Consider the following 8617-nt stretch of genomic DNA (forward strand, 5'->3'; position numbering starts at 1 on the left):
GAAATCATCATCAACCTTTTTCTGTTTTTTGCTTCAGATTTTGTTTCCCAGAATGTTTTGCTTGATGCTGTTTTTTTAGTTTTACTCTGTAAAGACAAAGACTTGTAAATGTTTAATGTTTAATTTAACTTTAAACAATATGTTGCCAGTAAATAACATAAATGTAAATCTACGGTAAATTACCGGCAACCCAGCTGCAATTTCTACGGAATTTTTTACAGTGTACGTCTTTATCTCTCAGTTCATTCACTGCGGTGTTAAAGTTTCCTGTAGATGTGATTTTTAAACCCAGGTAGTTGTGTTGTGTTCCCTGAGATCTGGATCTTTTCTTGAAGGTGATAATTTGAGTTTGATTAAGGTTGACAGTCAGGGCCCAGGTCTGATAGTATTATTCTAGCAGGTTCAGGTTCTGCTATAAGGCCTGGGACACACTGGACAATTTTTAAATATAAAGAAATTTAAATCCATGGGCGACCACAGTCTTAAGGAGAATTTGAAGCAATTTTAAACAACATAATCCTCAGAACGCACACACTGGATAATTCAACTAGACTGTGACGACACACATGATGACTGTAGTAATGTTTTCAAAGTGATGCGAAATCAAACGTTGTGGTAGTTCTTGCATGACACAATATAAAGCACTTGTACTGTTGCCAAGTCAAAAATCCCAAAATGCAATGCGCAATGATGTTTTCTGGACTCCAAACTCCTCTTTCAAGTCTTGTTTGTGGGTGTCTTGTTTCAGCTAAAGCATGCGACATCCGCCTGAAGCTTGGACGCTCTCATTGGCTATTGCAGCAGTCATGTGAGGCAGTCCGATCAAAACATGTTTGATATTTATGATTTGGTATCAGAGCATCAAAATTATTGCAATGACACCCCACAACGGTGGCTATTTTGGACAAAAAATTGGCTGCAGTTTAACCCTAAACCGGTCACGCCCCCCTTTCGATCGCAGACGGTGAAAATTGGACTTAAAATCTTCATGTGTGTGGCCAGCCTAAGCTGTGTTCAGTGGTGATCTTCTGCATACAGTTGACATGTCATTTCTGAGTCATGTAGGGTGACTCTCTCAGCTAAATGGATTTGTTTTCAACCAGTAACGTATCAAAGAAACTGCACTAGAAATGTGGTGGGATGATGGATAGAGCGAGAGAGAGAGAGAGAGAGAGAGAGAGAGAGAGCACAGAGCTAAAAACAAGAGGAAATAATCAAAGGTTATTGAGTTTTGTAGTTTAATAATGTCAGTAATCCAGAGCATCATATACAATTAATCAGAAAAGAACTGAAAGATTATAAAATCTTGTGGTATTTTTTGTGTGGCTGCAGCCTGTTTAATTTTTGACTAAACAAACACTGAATCGTTTATCCTGCTAACACACATTATTATAACAGAGAATATGACATCATCATCATAACCATAATCATTATCATCATAATAACAGATATAATCACGCAATCTCATTCCAAAATACATCCATTCAGTGGCTTTAGTTAAACACCAATCCAGCAGTTTTGGTGGCTTGTGTCCATTTGAGTCGGCATCGCAGCGATTTGCAGCTTTGTTTGTGTGTTTCTGTGTAACAATTTCATCCTGATTGTTTGTTGTGTGGTGCTTTGGCTTTTTTAACAATCTCTCTTTTAATCTGCACCTCTCCATCTCTCTGTAGTGATTGATGACGTGAAGCATTGGAGCACAGAGAGCTGCCGTGTGTCTGCCGCTCCAAAACATTGTATGTGTGTGTACACTTGTACAGATATCTTTGTGAGGACCAGTTTGAGTTTCAGACCATCCGAGTCAGAGGACAAGGTGAGTAAAGGGAGGACACTTTGACTGCTCCACACGTTCTAACATTCATTTAAAGGCTGTTTGAGGGTTAAAACTGGTTTAGGGTTAGGGACTAAAGATTGTATTGTGTCACTGAATGTCCTCACAAAGATAGCTGTACAAGCGTGTGTGTGTGTGTGTGTGTGTGTGTGTGTGTGTGTGTGTGTGTGTGTGTGTGTGTGTGTGTGTGTATGAGGGCGAGCAGGAATGGGGTGCGAGCAGCGCAGCGGTGAGGGGGAGCTCAGCTGAGAGCTGCAGACTTAATTCTATGCATCATTAAACAGTCTCACTCAATGCAACATCCCCCTATACATCATCCACGCTCAGTAAACACAACGATGACATTACATTAGCAAGCGCAAATGAATTTTCTTTTTAGAGGGAAATTGAGAATACTCTCTCTCTCTCTTCTTTTTGCTTTCCCTCGCTCTACGTCACAGATGGTCGCAAAAATTCACAATACACACCATTAAAAGCAAAGAATATTTAACCAAACAGAAAGATGCTCTCTCTCTCTCTCTCTCTCTCTCTCTCTCTCTCTCTCTCTCTCTCTCTCTCTCTCTCATTCCCATACAGTAACATCCCAATTATGCACTTTTAACTGCTCAGTTGTTTTAACCCATAGTTGGGTCAAATATGGACATACCCAACTGTTGGTTTATAAATAACACTATGCTGGGTTGTTGTTGCCCAACTATGGGTTGAAACAACCCAACTTTTTTAAGTGTAAAAGAGATTTTTCCTCTAATAATAGTTTGCCTCTTGTGCATGTATTCAGTCACAGTGTTATAATTGTTTTATTCCTTTCAGTCGTTTGTATTGTGATTCATAACCAAGCCCCTGGCGTGAGTTTCCATTAGGATATTGTTAAACACAACTTGATATATATTGTTTATAATCTGTTACAATAAGTCAGCTGTCACTTTAAATGCTCTTATTAGTGCTGAATTTTGTAGTACTTATACACTTTTACACTTTTGTAGTTTTGGGTGTTTGTTTTTGCTTGAAATGATCCTAACAAGCATTGTATTTGTATTTTTCTTGAAATGTGTAGGTCAATGAAGTCAATTAAGCGTTCTTTACCTGACTTAATAAATAATAATAATTACAGTAATGAGCTTACAGCTAAAATGAATCTCTGGACTGGAGACAAACCAACCTGTGCTTTACACACACACTGATCTGTTGGCGATTAGCGCTGTCCTGAGATCAGCCTTTATGTATACACTGATGCCCTGTGGTGGCAGGACTTTATTTCATACTTCAACTACATTTGACTTGCCGTCTTGTGTAGACTGAATGCAGAAAATGTGACTTGAATAAATTACAGGCCTAATCAATTGAATAATTATGTTTTTATTGCACACATTATGTCTTTTTCTCTCTAAAAGTGGAAGTCCTGTCTTTTCTCTAAAGTTGACAGAATCCATTAAGAGGCAGCTATATATCATCACATCTGTCTTGCATGTTCGTATATCACCCGACTCGTTTGGAGAATATCGAATCGGTTACACTAAAGTAACTCCCCGGATTTGGCCAAATGTAAAAATCTATTTCTTTCATGCATGCGTGAGGAGCTGTCATCGTGTGCCTTAATGACGGATGATGGCGGTTCTCTCTCGCAGTGAGAGGTGATAAAAAGTCAAACTCCAGACAGACAGGCAGACAGGTGCCGACAGACCTGCAGATGCTGTTGGAAATATAATAGGACTCTTTCGAAAATTAGGCCGATTGGTCAGCAACGATAATTTTTGTTTTTTTATTTCATTTTGCGTGTGATAACGGTTGTCTCTATGAGTCTAGTTCCAAGACAATGGTAAGAAGGGAGTCAAGATCATAAACTGCAGCAGCTGAGCCATACAAAAATCTCAGTGTTTGTGTATCCTTAAATGTTCTGAGCAACATTCTCAGGAGTCTAATAAATCCACAAAGAATAAGAATTCTCAAGGTCCAACTTTTAAGTCAGGGCAGATCAAAGCGACTACTCAAGGAACATCATGTGTTGAACACCGTTGTTTTTAAAAATAGCAGCTAATATTATCTCTCCTCCAATTACATATTTGTTTAATCTATCTTTAATAACAAATAAAATTCCACAAATCTGAAAGTCAGCATTCGTTGTTCCATTGTTCAAAGGGTTAGGGTTGGGGGTGATCACTCTTCATTGGACAATTATAGACCTATATCTAAACTCTGTGTTATCTCGAAAGTATTGGAAAAATTGGTTAGCATGCAATTGAAGCAGTTTTTAAAAACTCATAACATCATGTCTACTAACCAATCCGGATTCCGAAAAAGATACTGTACGTCTATAGCAATCTTAAAAGTTTTAAATGATATAGTGGATAGTTATATATAAACTGCTTAGATTTTAATATTGAAAACACAAAGTTTCGTTTTTATGCTGATGACACTATTATATATTGTCCAGCTTCCTCTAAACAACAGTCTGTAGCTTATTTACAATCTGCTTTTGATATAATCCAAAATCGTTTTTGTGCCTTGAAATTGGTTTTAAATTAGAAAAAACTAAATGCATGCTGTTCTCAAACACTAAAATCTCTACTGAAAACACAATTTCTCTTCAGACTTTCCAAGGTAGTCCGGTTACATCAGTAACGGAGTATAAATATCTCTGTGTTATTGTCGATAACACATTACACTTTGGTTCACATATCAAATGTCTGAAGCAGAAACTTAAGAAAAGATTAGGATTTTATTTTAGAAACAGTTTTTCATTTAATGCGAGAAAGAAACTAGTGTCTGCTACTTTCTTGCCTGTTCTTGACTATGGGGATGAAGTGTACCAACACGCATCCTCTCATCTTCTTGTCTCTCTAGATGCTTTGTATCACGGTGCTTTAAGATTTATAACTAGCTGTAGACTTTCAACACACCACTGCGAGTTATACAAAATGGTCGGATGGTATCTTTTAATTTACAAAGCTATATTGGGTTATTTGCCCTCTTATCTTTGCTGTCTTATTAAACAGAAATCGCACTGTCGTTAGTTATTGCGCTCTGAAATGACCTACAGTTTGTGTATGCCTTATGCCAGAACAGAGACGGGTAAAACCTAGTTTAAACATGCCGTGGTCTCGGATTGGAACTTTCTTCAGACTGAGATGAAATTAACTAACCTAATATCATATGGCCAATCTAAATACTTATTAAACAAATATCTGAGCAAATTAATGGAGTGTAAATGTTTTGAATGTTTTATTTCATATGTATGTAATGGTGTTGGTTGTATGTTTGTTATTTGTAACTTCACAAGTTGAAGCTGAAACTGTCTGTGTAAACTGAGTTGCCTATCTTGGCCAGGACACTCCCGCAAAAGAGATTGGTGGTATGGGGTGTCAGTGCCTGTGGGAGTATGGGGTGTCAGTGTCTGTGGGAGTATGGGGTTGCAGTGACTGTGGGAGTATGGGGTGGCAGTGGGGATATGAGTGTCAGTGGCTGTGGGGGTATAGGGTGGCAGTGGCTGTTTGGAAATGGGGTGGCAGTGGCTAAACAGAGTGGCAGTGGCTGGGGGGTATGGGGTGGCATTGGTATGGGGTGTCAGTGGCGGTATGGGGTGTCAGTACCTGTGGGAGTATGGGGTGTCAGTGGCTGTGGGACAATGGGGTGTCAGTGGCTATACAGGGTGGCAGTGGCTGTGGGGGTATGGGATGACAGTGGCTGTGGGAGTATGGGGTTGCAGTGGCTGTGGGGGTATGGGGTGGCAGTGGGGATATGAGTGTTAGTGGCTGTGGGGGTATGGGGTGGCAGTGGCTGTTTGGATATGGGGTGGCAGTGGTTAAACAGAGTGGCACTGGCTGGGGGGTATGGGGTGGCATTGGTATGGGGTGTCAGTGGCTGTGGGGATATGGGGTGGCAGTGGCTGTGGGGATATGGGGTGGCAGTGGCAATACGGGGGTGGCAGTGGCTGTGGGGGTATAAGATGTCAGTGGCTGTGGGGGGAATGGGGTGGCAGTGGCTGTGGGGGTATGGGGTGTCAGTGGCTGTGGGGGTATGGGGTGGCAGTGGCTGTGGGGGTATGGGGTGGCAGTGGCAATACGGGGGTGTCAGTGGCTGTGGGGGTATGTGGTGGCAGTGGCTATAGGGGGTGGCAGTGGCTGTGGGGTTTGGGGTTGCAATGGCTGTGGCTTGTTTACTTCTCTGGAGCCAACTGTCAACTTCTAGTACTTCCGATGGCTGATTAGACCATGGGAACATGGGAGGTTGGAACCCTAATAGACACTGAAAGGGAGTTAGTCCAGTCGATGCTTTTTTTCAACAAGTTCTGAGCATACTTAGCCCATGGCAGAAAGCGACAACAGTCAGTTTGATTCTGTTGACAAAACAAACTTTGTCAACAGACATTTCACCTGCCCATTAGACTGTGGATGATAACCAGAAGTTAAACTGATGTTAAGTCCAGTGCTATGTGAGACCAGGGTCCTTGAGGCAATGGTAGTGGCTGAAGCAGACCTGCTTGGGCTAAATTAGACGTTTTGACAGAGGCACATGTAGTACAATTCTAAAGGGCTGTAGCAGTGCCTTTGTATAGGGATTCCCACCAGAACTGATTTCTGAATAATTGAACCATGCTATTGATACCTGGGTGATCTGTGATCAGGATGTATGCGTTCACTGAATAATCTTTTCCCTGAATGCTGGAAGTACGCAAGTTCGGTTGGGTGGGCAGTTTGTGGGTGGAGGTTGATGAACATTTGCCTTGTTGATTTCATTCATGACCTCTCATTGTACTGATGCAATGATCAGGTGGGAGGGATGATGGGTTCCGTTTGAGTTGTGAGAGGTGTGTAGCCAAATTGTCTGGATAAAGCATCTGCCTGGTCTGTAAGTAATGGAGAAGTTAAAGCGTGTGAATAACAGAGGCTTGGCATGGGTTTAACCGTTTGACTGAGTGCAAGTGTCACAGGTCGGAGCGGACCATCAATACTTTGGGTCACGCTCCTCCCTCTATGTTTACCCCGAGGAGTTCCCAAAATGCCCCAATGAACAGACAGACGAAGAGATAAAATTATAACAAGACTTTATTTTAAATTAAAAGGGGAAAGGGAGAGGGATAACTAATAAAAACTTCTGTGGCTGGAGGGTGTAGCAAGCGGCTCGAGACAACGGCGTCAACTTCTGGCCGTACAGGTGGGAGGTACAGGTAAATGCTCAGGGCTTGCTCTCTCTTCAACCCACATGTGGACATACAGTTAGGTACTCTAGACTTGGTCTCTTTGACTCACAGGTGGGTGTGCAGGTAGGTGCTCTGAACTTGGTCTCTTCGACTCACAGATGGGCATACAGGTAAGTACAGGACTTAAACTCCAAGATTTGCAGGTCAATATGCGGGCCAGTACAGGGGCTTCAATCCTTAGGCAGGCAGGTGGGAGTACAAGTGTGCACACAGCGCTTCAGCTTCTGGGCGTACAAACAAAGTATGCAGCGGGTATACAGGTAAATGTACAGGGCTCTAGCTTCTGGGCTTACCAGTGGGCATATAGGTGAGTACACAGGGCTTTGGCTGTTTGGCGTACAGGGAAGTATACAGGTAAATACACAGGGCTTTGGCTGTTGGGCGTGCAGGTATGTATACAGGTGGGTACACGGGGCTTTAACTGGTGGCATACAGGTGAGTATACAGGTGAGTACACAGGGCTTTAGCTTTTGGCCGTACAGGTAAGTATACAAGAGAGTACACAGGACTTTAACTTTTGGGCGTACAGGCAAGTATACAGTTGAGTACACAGGGCTTTAGCTCTAGGGCATTCAAGGAAGTATACAGGGGGTACACAGGGCTTTAGCTGTTGGGCATACAGGGAAGTATACAGGTGAGTTCGACTTACAGGTAGACGTGTGGGGAGTACACAGAGCTTTTAGCTCTTTGGTGTTCAGGTGGCTGGAGAGGACGTACAGGCAAGAAGACAAGGATTTTAGCTTTTCACTCACAGGTACACGTACAGCAAGCACTCAGGGCTTTGGCCTTTCAACGTTCTGAAGAGCAGTCAGGCGACGGTACAGAGCTTTAGCTCTTTAACATGCAGGCTGGTGGCAGAAGACACACAAGTGAACACACTAGTATTAACTCAGATGGGCATACAATGGGAGATTCAGCACTTTAACACTTCACATACGGCAGGGCTAGAACACAAGGCTGTGGCTCTTCAGCTTACAAGCAAACATACAGACCAGGGGCTGGTAGCAACGAAAGGGGACACGGCAATATGCAGGTCAAGATGGAGGCTTTTTACTTTTTAGCTCACTGGTGGAGATAGGTCAGTAACATCCAATCTCCTTCTCCTTAAACAGCTGAGTGGGGCATCATAGCATGAACTGGCATCTGGAAACACTCAACAATAGAATGGTTATTCGTGAAGGTAACCCAGAGAACATCCCAGCAGCAGTAGGTAGATACATACACTCCCTTTCTTGACACCAGACACAGTAATCAAGGCCAGCTCTAACTTCCACAGCCACAGCGCCACCACCAGACAATGAGGAAGGTCGAACAGTCCCCCCGTTATGGACATATGTCGAAAGGCTGTCCAACACCAGCACTCGACTCTCCCCAGGCAGGGCTCTCTCCTCGGCCTAGAACACGATCAATGACAGACACTGACAAAAGCACTGCACTGCAATTTTCCTTGTGCACACACTCAAAAGAAATCACCCACCGCACTCCACACACTCATGGTGATATAAGGCAAGTGGGACGTTTCCAGCCAGGGCTCCGAGTCCTGGCTAATTGTGCAGGTTTAGGCGTGGGACAGACACAGGGGGTACTGA

Source organism: Misgurnus anguillicaudatus, chromosome 22, assembly GCF_027580225.2.
Source record: "Misgurnus anguillicaudatus chromosome 22, ASM2758022v2, whole genome shotgun sequence".
Lineage (NCBI taxonomy): Eukaryota > Metazoa > Chordata > Actinopteri > Cypriniformes > Cobitidae > Misgurnus > Misgurnus anguillicaudatus.